Raw genomic sequence first — 23345 nt, forward strand, 5'->3', positions numbered from 1 at the left:
CCATAGATAAATCATTGATTAAGAGAAAATGACTGCAATTTTTGCCCTTACCAAATCCCATTCGAATTGCAGCGAATAAGAAGCAAAATGGGAATTTATTCCATGTACAATGGCTGAACAATTAAATAGCAACAAATTGTTCAAACATAAAAAGGTAGAAAATAGGAGCAGGAATAGGCCATTTGGCCTTTCAAGCCTGCTCTGCTATTAGTTATGATCATGGCTGATCACCCAACTCACAGCCTGCTCCCCCATATCCTTTTTGATCCCTTTAGCCCCAAGTGCAAGATCCAAATCCTCCTTGAAATCGTAAAACATTTTGGCCTCAACTACGCTGTGCTGTAGTAACTCCACAGCTCACCACAGTCTGGGTGAAGAAATTTCTCCTCATCTCAGTTCTAAATAATTTGTTCCATATTCCTAAACTAGTGATCCCCTAGTTCTGATTCTGGATTCCTCATCCTTGGGAATATCTAACGACCCTGTCTACTTCTGTTTAAAAATTTAAAAATACTGCATCTGCCATTCATTTGCTCACTCAGTGGCCAGTGTAAATCACACTGAGTCATCTCTGCATCCTCACTGCTCACCTTCCCACTCAGCTTTGTAACCTGCAAATTGAGAGAGTTCATGCATTTTAAATCCTTTACCTCGATCAGGAACATTTATTGTGAAAGCTGTGGTCTTAGCACTGACTCCTGTGGTGCCCATTTGTCACTGCCTGCCATTTGGAAAAAGATCCATTGATTCCTACTGTTTCCGATATGCGAACCCGTTTTCCATTAATCTCCACACGCTACTCCCAATCAAATGCATTTTAATTTGATATGCTAATCTCTCATTGGGTACATGATTGATATAAAGAAAAAGAACAAGAACAAAGAAAATTACAGCACAGAAACAGGCCCTTCGGCCCTCCAAGCCTGCGCCGATCCAGATTCTCTATCTAAACCTGTCGCCTATTCGAAGGATCTGTATCCCTCTGCTCCCTGCCCATTCATGTATCTGTCTAGATACATCTTAAATGACTCTATTGTGCCCGCCTCTACCACCTCCGCTGGCAACGCATTCCAGGAACACATCACCCTCTGCGTAAAGAACTTTCCACGCATATCTCCCTTAAACTTTTCCCCTCTCACCTTGAAATCGTGACCCCTGGTAATTGAGTCCCCCACTCTGGGAAAAAGACCCTTGCTATCCACCCTGTCTATACCTCTCATGATTTTGTAGACCTCAATCAGGTGCCCCCTCAACCTCTGTCTTTCCAATGTAAATGATCCTAATCTACTCAACCTCTCTTCAAAGCTAGCACCCTCCATACCAGGCAACATCCTGGTGAACCTCCTCTGCAACCTCTCCAAAGCATCCATATCCTTTTGGTAATGTGGCGACCAGACCTGTACGCAGTATTCCAAATGTGGTCGAACCAACGTCCTATACAACTGTAACATGAACTGCCAACTCTTGTACTCAATACCCCGTCTGATGAATGAAAGCATGCCGTATACCTTCTTGACCCTCTATCCACTTGCGTTGCCACCTTCAGGGTACAATGGACCCGAACACCCAGATCTCTCTGTGCATCAATTTTCCCCAGGGCTTTTCCATTTACCATATGGATTGCATTTGAATTGGATCTTCCAAAATGCATCGCCTCACATTTGCCTGGATTGAACTCCATCTGCCATTTCTCCGCCCAACTCTCCAATCTATCTATATTCTGCTGCATTCTCGGACAGTCCCCTTCACTATCTGCTACTCCACCAATCTTAGTGTCATCTGCAAACTTGCTAATCAGACCATCTATACCTTCCTCCAGATCATTTATTTATATCACAAACAACAGTGGTCCCAACACGGATCCCTGTGGAACACCACTGGTCACAGTTCTCCATTTTGAGAAACTCCCTTCCACGACAACCCTCTGTCTACTGTTGCCCAGCCAGTTCTCTATCCATCTAGCTAGTACACCCTGGACCCCATGCGACTTCACTTTCTCCATCAGCCTACCATGGGGAACCTTATCAAACGCCTTACTGAAGTCCATGTATATGGCATCCACAGCCCTTCCCTCATCTATCAACTTTGTCACTTCCTCAAAGAATTCTATCAAGTTGGTAAGACATGACCTTCCCTACACAAAACCATGCTGCCTATCACTAATAAGCCCATTTTCTTCCAAATGTAAATAGATCCTATCCCTCAGTATTTTCTCCAGCAGTTTCCCCACCACTGACGTCAGGCTCACCGGTCTATAATTACCTGGATTATCCTTGCTACCCTTCTTAAACAAGGGGACAACATTAGAAATTCTCCAATCCTCCGGGACCTCACCCGTACTCAAGGATGCTGCAAAGATATCTGTTAAGGCCCCAGTTATTTCCTCTCTCGCTTCCCTCATAATCGGGGATAGATCCCATCTGGACCTGGGGACTTGTCCACCTGAATGCCTTTTAGAATACCCAACGCTTTCCCCCCCTCCTTATGCCGACTTGACCTAGAGTAATCAAACATCTATCCCCAACCTCAACATCCGTCATGTCCCTTTCCTCGGTGAATACCGACGCAAATTACTCATGAAGAATCTCACTCATTTTCTCTGACTCCTCGCATAACTTCCCTCCTTAGTCCTTGAGTGGGCCAACCCTTTCTCTAGTTACCCTCTTGCTCCTTATGTATGAATAAAAGGCTTTGGGATTTTCCTTAACCCTGTTTGCTTAAGATATTTCATGACCCCTTTTAGCCCTCTTAATTCCTCATTTCAGATTGGTCCTACTTTCCCGATATTCTTCCAAAGCTTTGTCTGTTTTCAGTCACCTAGACCTTACATATGCTTCCTTTTTCCTCTTTGCTAGTCTCTCAATTTCACCTGTCATCCATGGTTCCCTAATCTTGCCCTTTCTATCCCTCATTTTCACAGGGACATGTCTGTCCTGCACTCTAATCAACCTCTCTTTAAAAGCCTCCCACATATCAAATGTGGATTTACCCTCAAACAGCTGCTCCCAATCCACATTCCCCAGCCCCTGCTGAATTTTGCTTTAGTTGGCCTCCCCCCAATTCAGCACTCTTCCTTTAGGACCACTCTCATCCATGAGTATTGTAAAACTTATGGAATTGTGATCACTATTCCCAAAGTAATCCCCCTACTGAAACTTCAACCACCTGGCCGGGCTTATTCCCCAACACCAGGTCCAGTATGGCCCCTTCCCGAGTTGGACTATTTACATACTGCTCCATAAAACCCTCCTGGATGCTCCTTACAAATTCTGCTCCATTTAAACCCCTAACACGAAGTGAATCCCAGTCAATCCTATCGCCACCACCCTGTTGCTCCTACATCTTTCCATAATCTGTCTACATATTTGTACCTCTATCTCACACTTGCTGTTGGGAGGCCTGTAGTACAGCCCCAACATTGTTACCGCACCCTTCCTATTTCTGAGCTCTGCCCATATTGCCTCACTGCTCGAGTCCTCCATAGTGCCCTCCTTCAGCACAGCTGTGATATCCTCTTTGACCAGTAATGCAACTCCTCCACCCCTTTTACCTCCCTCTCTATCCCGCCTGAAGCATCTATATCCTGGGATATTTAGTTGCCAATCTTGCCCTTACCTCAACCAAGTCTCAGTAATAGCAATAATATCATATTCCCAGGTACTAATCGAAGCCCTAAGTTCATCTGCCTTACCTACTACACTTCTCGCATTAAAACAAATGCACCTCAGACCACCTGTCCCTTTGTGTTCATCATCTGCTCTCTGCCTATTCTTCCCCTTAGTCACACTGACTTCATTATCTAGTTCCTTACAGGCTTTAGTTACTACCTCCTTACTGTCCACTAACCTCCTCATTTGGTTCCCATCCCCCTGCCACATTAGTTTAAACCCTCCCCAACAGCGTTAGCAAAAGCAGCCCCTCGGACATTGGTTCCAGTCCTGCCCGGGTGTAGATTTGTAATAGTCCCACCTCCCCCAGAACCGGTCCCAATGTCCCAAAAATCTGAACCCCTCCCTCCTGCACCATCTCTCAAGCCACTCATTTATCCTGCCTATTCTTTCATTTCTACTCTGACTCGCACGTGGCACTAATAGCAATCCTGAGATTACTACCTCTGAGGTCCTACTTTTTAACTTGGCTCCTAACTCCCTAAATTCTGCTTGGAGGACCTCATCCCATTTTTTACCTATATCATTGATGCCTATATGCAACACGACAGCTGACTGTTCACCCTCCCCCTTCAGAATGTCCTGCAGTCGATCTGAGACATCCCTGACCTGTTCACCTGGGAGGCAACATACCATTCGGGAGTCTCGTTTTCGACCACAGAACAGCCTATCTACTCCCCTTACAATCGAATCCCCTATGACTATAGCCCTTCCACTCTTTTTCCCCCCCTTCTGTACAGCAGAGCCAGCCACGGTGCCATGAACCTGGCTACTACTGCCTTCCCCTGGTGAGCCATCTCCCCCAACAGTATCCAAAACGGTATACCTGTTTTGGAGGGAGATGACCGCAGGGGACACCTGCACTGCCTTCCTGCTTTTTTTCTGCCTTTTGGTCACCCATTCCCTTTCTCCCTCAGCAATCCTAATCTGCGTGTGACTAAGTTGTTGAACGTGCTATCCATGACTTCCTTAGCATCGCGGATACTCCAAAGTGAGTCCATCCGCAGCTCCAGAGCCGTCATGCGGTCTAACAAGAGCTGCAGCTGGACACACTTCCTGCACGTGTAGGAGTCAGGGACATCAGCCGCGTCCCTGAGCTCCCACATTGAGCAAGAGGAGCATAACATGGGTCTGGGATCTCCTGCCATTTTTAATCTTCAGCTTAGCTTAGTCCTACTGTAATATCAAATACTAGATAAATGAAATGAAAAATTTTTTACCAATCACTCTACTTACTAGCACACCATTTAATAAAAGGAAAAGAAAAGCCTTACCTTATCACCACACCACAGAGTCTTTTTTTTTTTGGTTAGAAGAGGGTGGTGGGTGTAGTGTTGTGTAGTGTCTCGGGTTTAGCCACTGCCCAAATATATCAGTTCAGTCACCTTCGCAGAGCGCAATTCGACCGCTCCCACTCAGCTCCGCTGCCGAGAAAACCATATCTACTGGCTTCGCATTATCAACTGAGTTAAATCCTTGAAGAATTCCAGCAGCTTTGTCAAGCGTGTTTTTTTTGTAAATCCATGATGACGGTCTGACATGACCACTTTTTACAAGTGTACTGCTATTAAATCTTGTACAATGGACTCCAGCACTTTCCTTACTGCTGATTGGTCTGTAATTCTCATTTTTTTTCTCTCTTCCTTCTTTTTAAACAGGGAGCTACACTCCATTGGTAAGTGGTTACCAATTCGTGCAGGATTATCAGATCCTGTGCATTTATGGGCCTTTAATTCCATCAATTTTTCCAATGCCATTTCTCTACCAATACTGATTTCCTATGTTCTCCAACATTTATGGGTTAGTTGTCCTCCTCAATGAACACAGAATGAAAGTATGCCTCTTGTTGGTCAGCCATTTCGTTGCTTCCTGTTATAAATACTTGTTTCTGACTGCAAGGGACCGACAATCGTCTTCAACAATTTTTTTCTCAAGTATGAGACTGGAACTCTGATGGGAAGCGAGGGAAGTGATCGCAGGGCCTTTGGCAATGATCTTTTTGTCCTCATTGTCCATGGGTATAGTGCCGGAAGATTGAAGAGAGGCAAACGTCATTCCCTTGTTCAAAAAAGGGAATAGGAATAACCCCAGAAATTACAGACCAGTTAGTCTTACGTCAGTGGTGGGCAAATTATTGGAAAGGGCTCTGAGAGATAGGATTTATCATTTGGATAGGCACAGTTTGATTTGTGATAGTCAGCATGGATTTGTGAGGGGTAGATCATGCCTCATAAACCTTATTGAATTCTTTGAAGAGGTGACCAAACACATGGATAAAGGTGGAGCAGTGGACGTGGTATACATGGAGTTAAGTAAGGCTTTTGATAAGGTTCCCTATGGTAGACTCATGCAGAAGGTAAGGAGGCATGGGATAGGGGGAAATGTGGCAGATTGGATTCAGAATTGGCTGACCCTTAGAAGACAAAGGGTGGTAGTGGACGGAAAATATTCAACATGGTGCTCAGTTATGATTGGTATACCACAAGGATCTGTCCTGGGTCCTCTTCTATTTGTGAATTTTGTAAATGATTTGGATGAAGGAGTGGAAGGGTGGATTAGCAAGTTCGCAGACGATACGAAGCTGAGTCGCATTGTGGACAGTGCGGAGAACTGTTCTCGGTTACAAAGGGACATTGATAGGATGCAGAGCTGGGCTGAGAAGTGGCAGATGGAGTTTAACCCTGAAAAGTGTGAGGTGATTCATTTTGGAAGGACAAACTTGAAAGCAGAATACAGGGTTAACAGAAAGATTCTTGGTAATGTGGAGGAACAGAGGGATCTTGGGGTTCATGTTCACAGTTCCCGGAAAGCTGCCACCCAGGTGGATAGAGTTGTTAAGAAGGTGTATGGTGTGTTAGCTTTCATTAATAGAGGGATTGAGTTCAAGAGCCGTGAAGTTATGCTCCAGCTATACAAAAGCCTGGTTCGGCCACATCTGGAGTATTGTGTCCAGTTCTGGTCGCCTCATTACAGGAAAGATGTGGAGGTGTTGGAAAAGGTGCAGAGGAGATTTACCAGGATGTTGCCTGGAATAGAGGGAAGGTCTTACGAGGAAAGGTTGAGAGAGCTAGGGCTTTTCTCTTTAGAACGACGAAGGATGAGACATGACTTGATAGAGGTGTACAAAATGATCAGAGGTACAGATAGAGTGGACAGCCAGAGACTTTTTCCTCGGGTGGAGGTAGCTATTACGAGGGGGCATAGTTTTAAAGTGTGTGGAGGTAGATATAGGGGAGACATCAGAGGTAGGTTCTTTACTCAGAGAGTGGTAGGCATTGCCGGAGAGGGTAGTGGAGTCGGCCTCATTAGGGGCATTTAAGCGGCTATTAGATAGGCATATGGATGATAGTATAAGGTAGGGGTGGAGGTTAGATAGACCTTAGGATTAGGGTAAAAGTTTGGCACAACATCGTGGGCCGAAGGGCCTGTACTGTGCTGTACTGTTCTATGTTCTAACTCAGGATTGCTGTTTTTGTGACATTACCTCTATGCCACCGCCTCCCCAGCAAGCCAGAACAGTTAAAAGTTGATACACTTTTATCACTGGGAAGTGACTTTTCTAAACATATAACTCTAAATCTCTTTGGAAAGCAAATAAAGCAGGTATTTTCCAATGTTTTGAAAGTATGCTTTGAACCCCCAAGTGAATGTTATCTTTTGAATATTAGGGATCAAAGTGAAAGAGTCTGTTGATCAATACATAATGTCATTAACTCAGCTCAAAAAACCTGTGAATTTGCACAATTAAAGCATGATCTAGTTAAAGTCAGGAATGTGCTATGCATAAGGGATCTAGCAGCGAGAGCATGCCTACTGAAAGGGGAGAAATTTGTGTTCAGGAGAGCATTTGACATGTGTAGAAATGCTAAGTTTGTAAAGCAGTAGCTAAAACATACTCATGGCAGAACAGACCAAGCCTCTAGGCACAAAAATAGCCCAATGGCAGACAACGGGGAGGTGCAAATACTATGGAGAACATCATGGAAAAGAGAAGAAAGTACTTTCCCTGCACTGAATGTGATGTTCTTACTGCAAGAAAGTGAATTATTGTGGAGACACATATTGACTAAAAGAAAACACAACAAGCAAGTACATAGCCACTGGAGAGAAATTGGCAGGGTTTCTGATGAATCACGATACATCATATAACAGATTTGTACAATTGTAGGAACCAGAGACATGGCTGGTGACTGTTGGAATGAGAAATGTGGAAGAAGAACATCAAGACAATGTAAAGTATTTGATGTACACTAGTACATCATGCAATATTACAAATGTCACAAACCTGAATGAAGTGACACATGTTCATCTTAACTTTACTCAAGGACTTTGTTTTTGAGGCTATATATAATGTTACCATACTCCTGCTGAGAGGATAGTATCCTTTGTAAGCCCAGTGCAACAATGTGAATGTGGATCTGGAGTTCCAGATCCTAGATGGCAAGCAATATCACTCCTGTCAACTGGAGCAAGTCTAAAGATTGGACTGTTAACCCTCAATGCAGCAAAGATGTTTTGCAACATGTCACTGACCATGACCATCCTAAAGGAGTACAGCACGTACTAAGCAGGTTCAGATGCCTTCCAGGAGAATATCACATCAAAGTAGATCAATTTTAGTTTCTGTTGAGGCAAGTTCCAGGTGCTCACAAGGTCAGCCAGAAAGATAGCAGAAGAGTAGGTAGAGAAGGCAGTTGTCCCGTCTCTCTGGAATAATGCACAGAAAATCAAGCCCCACTCTTTCCAGAGTTAGACCATAAGACCATAAGACATAGGAGCAGAAATTAGGCCATTCAGCCCATCGAGTCTGTTCCGCCACTCAAACATGGCTGATAAGTTCCTCAACCCCATTCTCCTGTTTTCTCCCCGTAACCCTTGATCCCCTTGACAATCAATAACCTATTTATCTCAGTCTTAAATCTACTCAATGACCTGGCCTCCACAGCTTTCTGTGGCAGTGAATTCCATAGATTCACCACTCTCTGGATGAAGAAGTTTCTCCTTATCTCTGTTCTAAAAGGTCCTCCCTTTACTCTAAGGCTGTGCCCTCGGGTCCTAGACTCTCCTACCAATGGAAGCATCTTCCCAACATCCACTCTGTCCAGGCCATTCAGTATTCTGTAAGTTTCAATTAGATTCCCCCCCTCATCCTTCTAAACTCCAATGAGTATAGTCCCAGAGTCCTCAAACGTTCCTCATATGTTAAGCTTTCCATTCCTGGGACCATTCTCCAGGGCCAGTACATCCTTCCTGAGATATGGGGCCCAAAACTGCACACAATACTCCAAACGTGGCCTGACCAGAGCCTAATAAAGCCTCAGTAGTACATCCCTGCTTTAATATTCAAGTCCACTCAAAATAAATGCCAACATTGCATTTGCTTTCCTGACTACTGACTCAACTTGCAAGTTTACCTTAAGAGAATCCTGGACTAGAACTCCCAAGTCTCTTTGCACTTCAGACTTCTGAATTTTCTCCCCATTTAGAAAATAGTCCATGCTTTTATTCTTCTTACCAAAGTGCATGACCTCACACTTTCCCACATTGTATTCCATCTGCCACTTCTTTGCCCACTCTCCTAACCTGTCCAAATCCTTCTGCATCCTCCCTGCATCCTCAATACCACCTGTCCCTCAACCTATCTTTGTATCATCTGCAAACTTAGCCAGAATGCCCACAGTTCCTTCATCTAGATCATTAATGTACAAAGCAAAAAGTTGTGGTCCCAGTACTGACCCTTGTGGAACTCCATTTGTCATTGGCTGCCATCCTGAGAAAGACCCCTTTATCCCCACTCTCTGCTTTCTGCCAGACAGCCAATCTTCTATCCATGCTAGCACCTTGCCTCTAATACCCTGGGCCCTTATCTTACTCAGCAGCCTCCTGTGTGACATCTTATCAAAGGCCTTCTTGAAATCCAGGTAGATAACATCCATTGGCTCTCCTTGGTCTACTTTGCTCATTACTTCCTCAAAGAATTCTAGCAGATTTGTCAGGCATGACCTCCCCTTGATGAAACCATGCTGACTTTGCCCTATTTTACTATACATTTCCAAATATTCAGAAATCTCATCTTTTACAATGGACTCCAAAATCTTACCCATGACTGAGGTTTGGCTTATCAGCCTGTAATTTTCCATCTTTTGCCTTACTCCCTTTGGGATGTCACATTAGCGATTTTCCAGTCCTCTGGGACCCTCGCTGATTCGAGTGATTCCTGAAAGATAACTACTAACGCATCCATTATCTCTTCAGCTATCTCCTTTAGAACTCTGGCGTGTAGTCCATCTGGTCCAGGTGATTTGTCCACCTCCAGGCCAATCAGTTTTACTAGCACCTTTTCCTTGGTGATGGCCACCATACTCAGCTCTGCCCCCGACTCTCTTGAATTTTTGGGAGATTACTCGTGTCTTCCACCGCGAAGACTGACGCGAAGTAATTATTCAGTTCCTCAGCCATTTCGTTGTAACCACTACTATCTCTCCACCATCATTTTCCAGTGGTCCAATGTCCACTTTTGCCTCTCTTTTGCCTTTTATATAACTAAAGAAACTCTTACAGTCTTCATTTATATTACTGGCTAGCTTACCCTCATATTTAATCTTCTCCCTCCTTATTTCTTTTCTTGTTGCCCTCTGTTGGTCTTTGTAAGCTTCCCAGTCCTCTGGTTTCCCACTGACCTTCCTAGATTTCAAGTTCCTTCCAAGTTCCTAGTTTTACTTATGTTTGCAGACCTGGGTTAATAGAAAATGTTGACTAGTTTTCTGTATTTAGCAAGAAATATTATATATTACAAATGAATAGATTCTAGGTACAGGTAAGCAACTATAAATTGTTGTCAAAAATCTAATCTACCTTTTTAAAACACTGCCTTCATGTAGACCAAAAAAAGTGTTTGAGTGCAGGAATAAACTAGGGAAAACAATCCAGTCCTGTCTTCAGCGTTCATGAAGATGAGCCTTTTGCTTGCAAGGACTTGCTGTTCTTTAATTTCTCTTCAGTTATTTTTTACTTTGTTGCAGGATTAGGTAAAAGCAACAGGTTACAACAATGGATGAGGAGATTTCCTCGGGTATCTTTACTGTTAAGGGACATAACCACCTCCCCTTCCAGAGATCTAAAAGCTTCTGGCCATATTGTTCACATCCTCTAACTCCCCAGGAACCAACTACAGTTGTTGGTAAGCAGATGACCTTTTTGTTCCATAGCTGGTCACAACTCCACAATCTGATCAGCTACTTGTTTCCATCTACATCTCCCCTTATGCATCTTCTGTACTATCCCTGTTAACAAAGCAATAGGTTAAGCATCACTTACAATGAGTTTCAATGAGTTGCTGTTAAAAGGTGTAGCAAACTCTTCCAAAATGTTAAGTCTTAAAGCAGTCCATCCTTTTATTCTTCTCTGTTTTTGATTGAGTCTTTACAGATTACAGGGGGGGCCTTGATTTACAAATGCCAGACTTACAAATGCTAATACCTATGAATGCATTTCTTGTACTTATGAACAATTATGTATTGCATCGTGTTCTTGAGTACAAATCAACTTGTGAGCTCACTCAGGAACAGAACCCTGTAAACAAAAGTGAGATCTCCTACAGAATGGATTAACATCGTGGTTGCAGTGAAGCAACTTGGAAAGGTTGCAGTATCCATTGACTTCAAGAATCTAAATAAAGCCCTTGAGAGATCTCTCAACTCCCATGCAAACTGTAGACAAACGTTTGCTATAATTTGCAAATTCAAAATTCTTCCCCATCCTAGATGTAAAGGATAGCTCTTGACAAGTGGACTTAGATGATAAATAGCAGCTTTCCAACCACTTTCTGCATACCTTTCAGAAGATGCAAATGGTTGCACATGATTTGGCATTACCACTACTCCAAAAGAATATCAACATAGACAACATGAGATGGTGATCTTTGTGGAGTGGAAGCTATAGTGGCAGATCTGCTGGTTTGTGGATTTAGGGACACAATGTTGTCAGCAGTGGCTTCATTCAATCAAATCCAGTGTCACTGCTTGACAAAGTGCCCTAGGTGAGCCTGAAGCTCAAAAAATTAGAGATGCTCACACTTCGATACATAAACCATGTACTGACAACAATAGGTCTTCACTTAGATTTGAAAAGGTGATAGCTATAGCAGCAATACAATGACCAACAGATGTTAAAGCAGCATAACAATCTATTAGATTCACCAACTATTTTTCATAATTCTTGTCCAATTTGTGAAGGTAGCATGAAACTGTACTCCAAATCATGGCTGAGCATGTGCAGGGTATGGGGCAGAGAACAAGAAGCAGTATTTACCACAATCAAGCAACTAGTTACTGTAGTGCCAGTGTTGAACAGATGAACAGCCAATGACAACATGCATACCATTACAAGACCGAAACAATTTGAGGACTGTGTACAATGCATATACAAAGAATGTTGTAGTAAAAAACTGAGTGAGTAATTGTGTGTATATTTGATAACTTGGGTTACACAATGGAAGTGATGGTGCATGCAATTTTTTTCATCTTTAGCATATGAGGGGGTTATTTGATGTGAAACACCAAATACGCTTTCCCTTCCTTGTTTCTGAGGTCACATGACTGCTACAATGAGGTGCACATGCATATTGGCAAGACATTGAGAGAACCCGCCTTCTCTAATTTAAGTTAAAGCCATTAAAATTTTAACCTCTACCCAAGGGCACTGTCAGACACAATAAATGCGGAGCTGGAAATGCAAAGTAGGCCAGACAGCATCTAAGGAGCAGGGAAGTCAATGTTTTGGACTGAAGCCCTTCTTCAGGACTAGGAATGAGGAGGGGAGTCCAGAAAGACTGAGAGAGCTAGTGCTAGGGGAAGGGTAGGTGGGATGGAGATAGGTGGATGCAGATAGGGCGTTATTGTGGTTGGTGAGTAGATGGATGGACAGGTTGGGGGTGGAGAAATTTTGAAGCTGGTGAAGTCAATATTAAGGCCATTGGGCTGTAAGGTCCCAAGGTGAAATATCAGCTTTTGTTCCTCCAGTTTATGTTTGGCCTCACTCTGACAGTAGAGGAGGCCAAAGATGGATATATCGTCAGGGGAGTGGGAGGGGGGAGTTAAAGTGGATGGCAACCTGAAGGTCGGGTTGGTTGATGTGTGCAGAGCACAGGTGCTCTGTAAACTGATTCCCGAGTCTGTGTTTGGCCTCCCCGATATAGAGGAGACCACATCGGAAGCAACGGATACAATAGATCGGGTTGGATGAAGTGAGTCTCTGCCGGACCTGGAAGGATTGTTTGGGGTCCCGGATGGAGGTGAGAGGGGAGGTGTAGGGGCAGGTGTTTCACCTCCTGCGGTTGCAGGGAGAAGTGCCGGGGGTGGTGGAGATGTTGATGGGGAGTGTGGAGCTGACAAGGGAGACGCGGAGTGAACGGTTCCTGCAGAAAGCAGACAGGGCAGTAAGAGAAATATCTTTTTAGTGTTGGGGTTTGATCGTAGGTGGTGGAAATGCTAGAGGATGATGTGTTGTATTGAGGTTAGTGAGGTGGAATGTGAGGACTAAGGGGACTCTATCCTTGTTGGGGGAGAGGGCAGAAGCACGGGAAATGGGGGGAGATGTAGTTGAGGGCATCTTTAATAACAGGAGGGGAAATGACGGTCCCTAAAGTAGGAGCCACTCCCCTGGTGACATATCTATCCTTGACCGCGTCTACTGTCAGTGAGGCCAAACGTAAACAAACTGAAGGAACAACACCGGATACCTTCCCTTGGGAGCTTGCAACACAATGGCTGAATATTGACTTCACCACTTCAAAATCTCTCCACCTCCCAACCTCTTCATCTTCCAACTCGCCTGTCATCTCTACCCTTTCCACTGACCAACTGCAATAGCCCCCTACCTGCATCCACTATCTCCATCCCAGCATCCCCCCCATTTATTTCTGCACTCCCATTCCCCTCCCAACCTTTAATGAAGGGTTTCAGCCCGAAATGTTGTCTTTCCTGCTCCTCAGATGTTGTCTGACCTGCTGTGCTTTTCCAGCTCCACAGTTTTTGACTCTAGCTTCCAGCATCTGCAGTCGTTACTGTCTCCAACGCACTGTCAGACACTCTTTCTTTCTTTTAATTAAATATTTTGATGGGAAACCATTCCAAGATGCTTTCCAAGTTTTGAGCAGTTACATAAATCCAAATTCTTGCTGTTTCCTCTGTGTTTTACCCTTTATTTGTGCTGCAACTGCAGAAACATCTTGGAATCATTTCTGTTCTCTTCTAATTCATGGTCAACACGTTGGCTCAGTGGTTAGCACTGCTGCCTCACAGCAGTAGGGACCTGGGTTCAATTCCACCCTTGGGCAACTGTCTGTGTGGAGTTTGCACATTCTTTCTGTGTCTGCATGGGTTTCCTCCAGGGCTCTGGTTTCTTCCCACAGTCCAAAGAGGTGCAGGCTAGGTAAATTGCCTGTAGTCTTTGGGGATTAGTAGATTGGGTGGGATGCTCTGAGGGTTGGTTTGGGCTGAAGAGGCTGTTTCCACACTGTAGGGATTCTATAAACTGACTTACTTTTGTTAATTTCAATCCTTAAAGTAGCCTCGTTGTTGCAATTGCTGGAACACAGCAAAAGGTAACCTCAGATACTGAATGTGAGAAGTGTTTTCCACTTGTGAAGTGTTGCTCTAATCCTATAAACCTGAGTTTACAGTCCCCAGCATCACTTTACCCTCAACACCCCCTCCCGAGTGATTTAATAATACCTACCCCAAGTGCCTAGGTGCCATATGCATTTTGGGAGCATTCCTGTCAGTAACCTCTTGCATTTTCCTATTCTATTACTCGTGTCTCTGTATTCATATGCGTAACACTTTTGATCTCTCTCTTGGCATGGATCCTTTTCCATTCCTTCTCTTCCTCCCACAGTCTAATACCATATATACTTGTGTAAAAGCTGAATTTTTAGACTATTAGTCAAGGCTAATTTTATGGGATTGACCATTACAAGAATACTATTTTTGAGGGGCTGAAATTCATGCCTGTCAAAATTCATACTGTATCATTAGCAGAAACCCCATTGTTTTGTAAGTGAATGAAGAAGAAAACACATTACGGTAATTCTGGAGCCTGCTGTGGAGTGGGATGGCCAGTGGACTGGAGGATGTCAACAAATATTGATCTGTTATCTGTAAAGAACTGGGGTCAACTTTTACACGATATATATGGAAAATTCCAGGTTTTTGGCCAAAAATAGGGAGTCGACTTTTACATTGACTTTGACTTTTACTCTAGTATATACGGTATGTCCAGTGGGGAATATGTGGCATCTCTCCTCATGATCACATCATGCATTACACCATTTGGAAATAATTTGAAATCATTTGTCATCATTTTTGTGTAGTTAAAACAAGTGCTTGTTTTGCAGACCATTGACACTGGGGGTTTTCATTTAAAAAAGGAATCAGGTGGTTGTGATATTTTAAGCTGGCTGTAGATGTAATAGATTAAATGAATAGGCAACCGTAATAAATCAATTTCAACATAGATAAATGTGACATGATTAACTTTTGGAGCCTAAAGAATTGCACAGGGTCCTTTACCACCCTGCCATGTCCCCCCACTATTCCTCGCTTTTTACCACTTGGACATGTCTCGTCCACATGTGACTCTAAACCCTCAACAATGTGGATGATTCTTAACTAGCCTCTGAATTGGCCCTAACAAGTCACTCAGTTCAACATCAATTAGTGATAGGCCACAAATGCTGGCCTCGCAAGCAGCAAACTCATAACACAAAAAATAAAGGTGGTCCAGGTACATGGATCATTGTAATACAACAATCAGGTGCAGAAAATAGTCAAAAAGCCTGGAATACTGGCTTATCTAGCTAGAGAGCTAGACTGGCAGGGGAAGCACTCCAAAAGGACAGTGACAAATTGATGATGTGGATGGGTAGGTGACAGATGAAGTTCAATCTGTGAGGTTATGCATTCTCATGTAATGTAGCTAGACAATATAAAATAGTGGATACAATTCTAAAGGGGGTGCAGGAGCATAGGGAGTTAGTGCATCTGTGCCTATATCGTTGAAGGTGACAGGACTGATGGAGAGAGCAATTACTAAAACATATGTTATCCTGGGTTTTATTAATACAGGCATAGTACAAGAGCAAGGAGGTTATGCCTTATGTGCAATACATGTACGAGAATGCTATCTGGTCTCTGAACTAAATTGTGGTGAATTGAACAAATTAAGGCAGTATTCCTGGAAATCTTTGGCTAAGGGATGATTTGCTTCATATTTGCTTGTCGTACCTTGTTACTACACAGGGAGTGCCTGACTCAATTTTATGGTCAAGTACCTGGGGTGGAACCACAGTTGACACTGGATAAGAACTGAAATCTTTGCAGTTCCAGCTGATCTGAAAGTGACCTATGAACTGTGGTGTTTCAAGAAGGCAGCTCCTCACCACCTTCAGGAGCAGTGAAGGGCTGGGTGGTAAATGCAGGCCCAGTAAGTGCTGCCCATGTTCCCATGGATGAATTTTTAATAATTGCCCATTAGTAGGGGCACTTTCAGCAGCTGGCACTAGTCTATTGATACAAATGGCTTTCATAGATGCCATCTCTTAACAAATACAGCCCAAATAGACCTGTAATTTTAATTATAAATGCCATCAAATTGCATGATGTACATTAAATATACGACATCTGTATAATAGTACAATATCATGAGCACATGTTAAATTAATACATCTGTATATGTTTTGAATTGCATCCCTTGCTGGCCCCTCTGGAAGGCATGCTGTCTCAAAAGGAAGCACTCTCTCATGTTTTCCAATGCTTGGTGCGCAATAGATAATTCACTCACTCTTTCTGTCTTGAAAATGCTTGAGTGCCGCAGTTTCATTGCTATAGATTGATAATCTCCTGTGCTTACTGGTTGTTTGCGTCCTGGGTGGGGAGTTGAAGAGGAGAATTGACCGACTGTGATGCAGTCAGCAGACCAGTTTTCTCAATCTTTCTCTTCAGAATTTTATCTGATCAATGACACTAGAAATGAAATTTAAATGCTCCGCGAACAATTCTGCTGCAGTATTCCTGTAATCTGATCAACAAATTTAATTTTATTATTCTCCCTAGGAATGGTGACATGTGGCCAAGACAATGCCACAATGCAACTGAATGGAAGTGGAGTGAAGCCATATTGAATTAAATGTGTCATTAGTTTGATGTAGTGGTTTGGGTAACTATGTAAGTGAAAACTTAGCCAGCTGTTTATCTTTACTGTTATGCCAGATGTGTTTATCAAACCATTTTAAAACTGTATAATGCAGTGTTTGAGAGTAATTGGTGGGTAAACTTGCATTACAGAAGCATATCTTTCTCTGTAGCCAAGGAAGGGGAATGTGAATGATGTGTATTATAGGGATCAGCCTAGGACTTTCGCTGAGTCTGCGCAGGCTTCGCTCTGATAACACCTGACTCCTGTGAGCAGGGCATTATAATGGAAAATTTCTTTGTGTTTCTGTGGTAGAGTATCACAACGTACATGTTTCTAGAACAAACATACATCTGGTTCAATTTAATCATAACTAAATGCTATAAACGTTTAAACGTATGGTGAAGAGTGAGGGATATACTGCCAGCTGTGACTCACTTGTCAGTGCTTTCACTTTAAATCAGATAGTGTGGATTCACAAGAGGAAATAGTGTAAACACTTCAAGTCCATTGACCCTTCTGGTTTCTCCAACTATTTTTGTTTGTTTCATAAGTCCAACATCTGCAGTGCTTTTGCCTTGTATTATTTATAAATCTGTGCATACTGGTAAACAAATGATGCAAGATCCTGTTGTATCAACTATGTAAAGTGTTTCACATGTCCATCCTGAGGGAGCTATATTGACAATTAAGATGGAGAGTGCCAGAGCATGAAATATCTTTGTAGGCTCTCGGCTGACATTGTGTAGATGGCACCACATTGTGACATTTTTGTAAGATGCAAATTAGGATGAAATTTATACTTGAATGCGTGTCAGTCTTGGAATTTGGTGCATGTTATACTCCAAAAGAGATTACCACTTGGATGGAGATAGAGGCTTCATATTTGTTTTTGATAGTATCCATGTGGTGTGTCAACTAGACCGCATGTGCTGTCTGATTGGGGTATGGAAGCTGTGATGCTGAAGTTACCTTTTGGACTTTGTTGTCGTGCTTGCATGCTGGGGATGGAAGTTTAGAAATGTCTTTGGCATTCTTCCTGGTTCTCTCCTTCACGTGCAGTTGTGGAGCATTGTGATAGTGCCTTGGGTTTCTCCGACAGCTCGGACATCTTGCGTATCTTAGCTCAATGTCCTCTACAGTCTATAGCTCACTTTTCACAAAATGCTGCACATTGATTTAGCAGATGACACAATCCGCGTTTTGTACTAGAGTTGAATGTTTTACTGACCCTGTTGACAGTTGCTATAGCTGCTGCTGATTCAAACTCCTGTAGATGCTGCTACCCTGCTACTGTCACCTCAAACCAGTGCCCTTCACCTCACAGCGTCTCAATTACATGCTCCTTAAGTTTGTCCAGAAGTGCCCTTTGTAAAGAGTTGATGAATGTAGAGACAAAGAAGAGTTCCAGAAATCTTTAGCTAAAGTGATGTTGGTGAAATAACATTCAAACCTTTCTGAGCAGAAATCTGTTGTTTTGAGTTGGTTGATATTTTCCATTGGCTGTTGATGACAGAACATGAACTCTAGTGTCTGTATCCTGAAGTTAACTTGAACTTAAAGCTGCTCTTCTATAAATTGGAAAATTTTTGTCAGGGTCTCTGTTGTCACTAGAAATATCTGAGAATTTGATTCTTCCCAATCTTTAGTTTCCCAAAGCATTAAGAATTTTGACTTTGTGTATTTCTGTATTACCCAGCTGTCGATCTTGAAAGTGAAGAGTAAGTTATTCTTTGAACTTGAGACCAAATATTACCATAGTGATAATCCATGTTCACATTATTGATTTCCATCCTCACTGTTCGTTTTGTGCTATTTAAACATTGCCAGTATAAAGAATCTGCATAATGCTTTCTGAGGAAGGGTCACTGGACCTGAACTTTAACTCTGTTTTTTCCTTCACAGATGCTGCCAAACCTGCTGAGATTTGCCAGCAACTTTGTTTTTGTGCATAATACTTTTCTTATTTTGGTGCCTTCTCTGTTTTTTGGCTTTTTGTGTTGCTGTTTCAGAGGTTGCTGCTTTATTTTATTTTTGCTTTTGCTTTTAAAAGAAATGACTGAGTAGTGCCATATGCCATGCTAAAAACGTATTGGAGTGACATCATATCTGCCTCTTTTTCTCCTTTTGCCCAGTTTCCAAAGGGGAAAAAATGGCAGAACTGACAATCAACTGTGGACAGGTAGGGGGTAAACATTAAATGAATGTTTGTTTATTTTTCTTGCATTTTGAGACTTTCTTCATTCCAGGATGACTGTCCTCAGCCTCTTGTCAGCTATCATTTTTAAATTAGCTGCATTTTTTTTTGAAGGTACACTAACAACTGCTTCTCTGTTGTTACTGTGCTTCAAGTTGCAGCCTTCAGTCTTGATTATTTGATGTGAACCTGATTTCTCAAATCAAGTTGATGGATGGCAATTAAGTAAAGGACTTTTCATAACAGCTAATGTTGCTATTGCCTTTTCTGTCTTTGGTACCAACTTGTTATGACTAGGTTTTTGCATCCAGTAGCTGTTACCAGCTTCTAGTGCTCATTTGCTGCTACCCTGATCAGATGTGGTTTTCTACATATTAGCCTGTGTAACGTTATATCTATCTGATCCTTATTGAAACTGATATCTGGAAGTTTATTAACAACTAACTGTACACTCTAATAGGCTATCTCAGAGTTGCACATTGGCTGGGCTGTATGCCTACTTGGGTTATATTAGGTACATAGTTGATTGGCTGCTTAACAGACTGTATGGGCAATAAGTTGGAGACTTAATAATATTTCACAAATCATGATTTTTATCTAGGTGTCATAAAGTTATAGCACCTCTTCTGGGATCTAGCAACAGTACAACAATTGGAATTACAGCTTCAGATTGAATCTGAATCTTGAACAGGGACACAAGTCCAGGAGAAGGAATCACATGAGGGTAGGTTGGGGAATGGGGAAGGTGTAACTCCAGTGGGAAGGGTCTACAGTGGCTAGGAGGATCAGTGAACCAGATTTTTGGCAAGATAAAGATACTGTAAGTAGCAAGTTATATATATTTTGTCTTTGAACTTCTTACAAGTAACTTCATTTATGAGTGTAAGAATTTAACTTGAGATTTTTCAGTCTAGAGGATATAACATTTCAGTATTTGTCTTGATCTGATAAAGATTGTCATATACAACCTAACTCACGTTTTAACATTTGGTTCCTTGGGAACTGATGTTTCATTTAAAGTTGTGACTTTGAGGAATGCACACACAACTTTAAGTGAGGACTTGCTATACTGAGGGAGTACTGATTTTTGAAAGAAGCAAACATCTTGCCCTGTCTCTCTCCTCCAGTGGATGTAAAAGATCTCAACACTGGATAAGGAGTTCAACCCAGTATCCTAGGCTATATTTTATTCCTGAAAATGACACCTATAAGTTGGTTATCTGATCATTATTAGACTGCTGCAATGGGATCATGCTGTGCATAAATTGACGACTGCATTCTCTGTTACAATAGAGGCTGTACTTTAGAAGCACTTCATTGTCTTCAAAATATTTTGAGATAACCGGAGGTAGTGAAAGATACTACAGAATCCCCCTCCCATTCCTCCAATGACATGTCCATCCTGGGCCTCCTGCAGTGCCACAATGATGCCACCCGAAGGTTGCAGGAACAGCACCTCATGTTTCGTTTGGGAACCCTGCAGCCCAATGGTATCAATGTGGACTTCACAAGCTTCAAAATCTCCCCTCCCCCAACCTCATCCCAAAACTAGACCAGCTTGTCCCCGCCTCCCTAACCTGTCCTTCCTCCCGCCTATCCCCTCCTCCCCCCTCAAGCCCCACCCCCATCTCCTACCTACTAGCCTCATCCCGACCTCATCCCTGGACTGACCTATCTCCTCCCAAACTCCCCACCTACACTCACCTTTACTGGCTCCACCCCCGCCTCTCTGACCTGTCTGTCTCCTCTCCACCTATCTTCTCCTTTATCCACCTTCTATCCACCTCCCCCTCTCTTCCCTATTTATTTCAGAACCCCATTCCCCTCCCCCATTTCTGAAGAAGGGTCTAGGCCCGAAACGTCAACTTTCCTGCTCCTCTGATGCTGCTTGGCCTGCTGTGTTCATCCAGCTCCACACCTTGTTATCTCAGATTCTCCAGCATCTGCAGTTCCTACTATCTTTGTATTTAAAGTAACTTGCATGGTAATTACAATGGTAGAATGAAAACTTACTTGAGCAGACTCCACCTTGCCTGTTTGTCCTTCAGCAAGTTGGGTCTTTTTCCAAAGAATACCTTTCTAACCAAAATCAGAGATGCCAACATACTGACAATTGCTGGAGATTATTTCAAATCCTTTATTACACCATTTTTTGCAAATCTTTTGGTTTATGCTGGCTTTTTCCCTCATTGCCACAAGTTAAAGGAAATGCAATAATCCTTTGTTTCTGTATTTTGCACAGTTTGAGTCTTCCGTGTCACAGGATTTTCTCGAATGCAGTTTGCAACAGCTGTAATGTGACATCATTCCATCCTCATCCTCTGAAAATCTGAATGTGTACTGAAGCCAAATTAGTTACCTTTCTTCCTGCATGTTTTTTTTTAAACAATATAATATTTCAAACAGCATTCGATTCCACCCTCAAGTGACCATGTGGAGTTTGCATATTCTCCATGTATCTGGGTGCTTCGGTTTCCTCCCACAGTGCAAGGATGTGCAGTTTAGGTGGATTGGCCATGCTAAATTGCCCACAGTGTCCAAGGATGTTCAGGCTAGGTGAATTAGCTGTGGGAAATGCAGGGTTACAGGGATAGGGTACAGGAGTGGATCTAGGTGGGATGCTTTTTGGAGGGTTAGTGTGGACTTGATGGGCTGAGTGGCCTGCTTTCACACTGTAGGGATTCAATGATTCTGCCTCAAATTTAATAGGTCTTTCAAATTGATATCTTTACAAGTCTAAAGCTTTCATTTTATAACCCTAGAATAAAGTCATAGATTTTTTGTGATCTCTCTCCTGCATCTTTCTGTTATACACATTAAGCCTGAAAATGAGAGGGATGAAAAGTATGGAAATATGTTAAAACAAGTGAGAAGAGGGGTTGTCTCAACTGTTTTGGTAATCATGGCCCATATGTTTTAACTTTACAAAGATTTGACTGAATCTTCCACATGTTAACTGCATAAGTGAACAGATCAAGGAGAAAGATAACATAATGAAAGCCTAACTGAGGTTAAGCACTAGCCATTTGCATTTCTAACATGCAGTTAAATCCTTTTTTCCTCAATTACTTCAGTACTTCAACATGCCTTTTAAGCAGGAGACTTACCATGTATTTTATTTGCGTATCCATGTAATTTAGGCTATACTTCTCAGAAGTTCCATTGCTCAAGGTTAGCCCACACGTCTGTGGTCTCACCACAGGCAGTAACAGTAATTAATACTGTCGGAATATAGGGAGAGCTGTTTGGTTACAGACCTGTTGTGTTCACACAGTTGACTGTGGCCAAAACCCTTCAGCGCGGTTTGCTTGTTCAAACATTTCAATACACTCAATTCCAAGCAGCTCTCAATTCTTTTTATAATTGGAGATCACTTCAAAATAGTGTTGGGCATTGTTCACAGTTAAATTTTATTTTTGTACATTCCTTCTATTATTGGTGATCAATTTATTTGGGCTGTAGACCTTGGTTCATGATATCATGACATTGTCATACATTATTCTGTAGCTTGATCTCTGGAGCTTTGATCTACATTTAGAAGACTCTGGTTGGAACTTGGGGCATATTGACCCAGTTCCATTTGCAATAGCAACCCCAGAGGATAGACAAATGTAAGATAATGGAGATCATGGCTCTTGTGAGTTATCAGTGATAATTTGGAACACTGGGCTGGTTAATTCTCCTTTCTCCTCAACTTAATAAATCTAAATGCATAACTATTGAACTGCAGCTAGAAGGCATAGCTTTTCTCATGTTTATAGGTTTAATATCTGTTTCTCACACCAGGTATTGAGATTATAAGCAGGAAGAATGTTCACACTGCAAGAATGATATTTGGCAGAAGTAGCTCACCAAAGACCCAGCAAGAATCCTAATTTGCCTCAGTTTAGGATGGCAAGCCACTTAACTAGGTTGTGATGGGCCATCCTTTTGCAACGGCAAGATCACTTTCTTTGCTCATGATTAATTTCTGCTAAGTTACTTCTGTGATATCTCAAAGACATCATGTTCTTCTTTCCAGAACTGTTTTTGTTCTTGACTTTCAAGGAAATCTATTTCATGTATATTCAACAAGGTGTCATTTTCCATGATGACAAATCTTTCCACTTGTTGCCTGTAAGTTGTTCCCAGTGACGAGGTGAAAATTGTAGATGCAGGGCTGGATGAACACAGCAGGTCAAGCAGCATCATAGGAGCAGAGAGGCTGACGTTTCGGGCCTTGACCCTTCATCAGAAAAGGGGGAGGGGAAGGGGGTTCTGAAATAAATAGGGAGAGAGTGGGAGGCGGA

The 23345-nt window shown here is 42.5% G+C and overlaps 1 protein-coding gene across 1 annotated transcript in view; it reads left to right on the forward strand.

The window, feature by feature from the left end:
• Positions 1-23345, forward strand: part of rspo2 (R-spondin 2) — a 123256-nt gene that overhangs the window by 68426 nt on the left and 31485 nt on the right. The window lies entirely within an intron of this gene.

This window comes from Rhincodon typus, chromosome 4, assembly GCF_021869965.1.
Source record: "Rhincodon typus isolate 14 chromosome 4, sRhiTyp1.1, whole genome shotgun sequence".
NCBI lineage: Eukaryota > Metazoa > Chordata > Chondrichthyes > Orectolobiformes > Rhincodontidae > Rhincodon > Rhincodon typus.